Below are 1,996 nucleotides of genomic sequence, written 5' to 3'. Positions count from 1 at the left end.
TTACATGTACAATAAATTTGTATATGTACATTACATCTATAATCATATCAAAGAGTCAAAGTTTTAAATCATTTTCTTGAAGTTTGTATATTTGGGTTACCCCTTCTGACAACAACATGTATGACATGTACATGTATTGTATCAAATGCCCTTCATCCAACTTTTCCTTTTTAAATAAGTGTAAACCAACAAATAAAATAGCTACAAAGGTACCTTCTACCCCTTTTGAAAAAATATTTAAATAAAGTGAAGTGTTTATTCTGTAACATTGTTACAGGTCTGATAATATCTAATAATGTACATCAGTTGTATATACATGGATATGAAATTCAGAACCTGTCATTCAATTTAGAAAATAAACTGCTACCCATCTAACATAGCAACAAAATTGATGCTATTTTTAAGAGTTGTGGAAAAGAAAAAAATCTGGATAATTTAAATTACCTTTATTTGTTGCCAGAGATTTACAACTGTTTGATTGATATTTTATTAAATTTATACCATGACCACTCAAATGACAATTTTTAAATGACTAAATACTAAAAACCACCTCCCCATATCTCATGTATGTTATAAATTCTATTAATTGTTATGTGATAAATGTTATAATTACAAATTATTGTATTTACTGATTGAAGATCATCCTGATCTTTTAACATTGTTTAACAAAATGAAAACTTGTATTTTCTATGTTATACATATGTACTGATCATGATGTACATGTAAATTATGTTCAACATTTTATGTCTTATTTTTTAGGTATTACTAACCAGTGTAACCCACAGTCTACCAAGAAAACTAGTACTGAATAAGGTAAGTAATATTTTGTTAATAAATAAATAATAAATGGATTATAAAACTGATGGTCAATTTTTCAGCAATTCATGTGTACATGTACCTACAATGTCATGAATGTATACAGTGAAATTGTTTCATTAAAGCATATACATTTATCTTGATATTTAAAAAAAATAACTGGTTTATACATTGTTCATGTTTGCAATGAACTTTAAAAAAGCATGTTGGGAATTTTGTAATGTAAAATATTGTACATCCAACCTTGGATTTCAAGCATCACTTGATTTTCTCAACTTTCTCTCTAAATTTGAAGATTGTATGTATATACATGTATGTATGAGATTGAGAGCAGTTAATAAATTTCTTCAGTTTTCATTAGGTGACATCTTTGCTAACCAAGGTTTCTAATCTACTACTCTTTACATTTGATCAAGCTATATTTGTTTTCCCATTCATGATTACTTTCATATATCTTAAAGGGGAGTTACATAAATACATTATGCACTGACTTTATTCTTTTATATTAGGAAATTCTGTCTTTTATTTCAGGTTTCACACACACAATGGTGGTTCATGTGAGAGGAAGAAGTGATTTTTTGGAGAAAGTTCTTGCTTTTCTTTATCTACAAATGATGTTAATTTAACAGTATATAGAACATTGAGGGATTGATTGAACAAAGCTATATATAGAAAATATATCAAAATATTAACATTATAAATGAATAATAAATCTTCAGTTTTGAGAAGACATATTTTCATTTCCTCTTGTTTTGAATAATCTTTTGTACATGACTTTTGTATACTGCAATGGGTTTTTAGAAAAGTCAATTACAATACCAGCTGTTAACTATAGCTAATGTACTTTTCTGTTCCTTACCTCCCCAAATAACTGACCAAAGGTGCTAGTCACCATTTGGCATTTGCTGTTATTTCAATATAAAAAAGAAGATGTGGTATGATTGCCAATGAGACAACTATCCACAAAAGAGCAAAATGACACAAACATTAACAAACTATAGGTCACCGTACGGCCTTCAACAATGAGCAAAACCCATACCGCATAGTCATCTATAAAAGGCCCCGGTAGGACAATGTAAAAATATGGAAATAAGAAGAAATCGGCAGGAAGAGGCGCTCAGCTTGTTCCCATAGGAACGGCGACAAATGGTGGGAAAAGTCAATCTCCACACTCTAAAAA

The 1,996-nt window shown here is 29.2% G+C and overlaps 1 long non-coding RNA gene across 1 annotated transcript in view; it reads left to right on the top strand.

Annotated features, from left to right (window-relative positions):
- LOC143051154 (uncharacterized) overlaps positions 1-1,529 on the top strand; it is a 2,764-nt gene extending 1,235 nt beyond the window's left edge. Inside the window, exons 2-3 of the long non-coding RNA XR_012970618.1 lie at positions 760-813; positions 1,348-1,529. This is a non-coding gene — a long non-coding RNA (uncharacterized LOC143051154). The remainder of the gene's footprint in view (positions 1-759; positions 814-1,347) is intronic.
- The last annotated feature ends 467 nt before the right edge of the window (positions 1,530-1,996 follow it).

Source organism: Mytilus galloprovincialis, chromosome 11, assembly GCF_965363235.1.
Source record: "Mytilus galloprovincialis chromosome 11, xbMytGall1.hap1.1, whole genome shotgun sequence".
NCBI classification, from domain to species: Eukaryota; Metazoa; Mollusca; class Bivalvia; order Mytilida; family Mytilidae; genus Mytilus; species Mytilus galloprovincialis.
The sequence above is the reverse complement of the archived record's forward strand: the minus strand, read 5'-3'. Positions and strand labels throughout refer to the sequence as shown.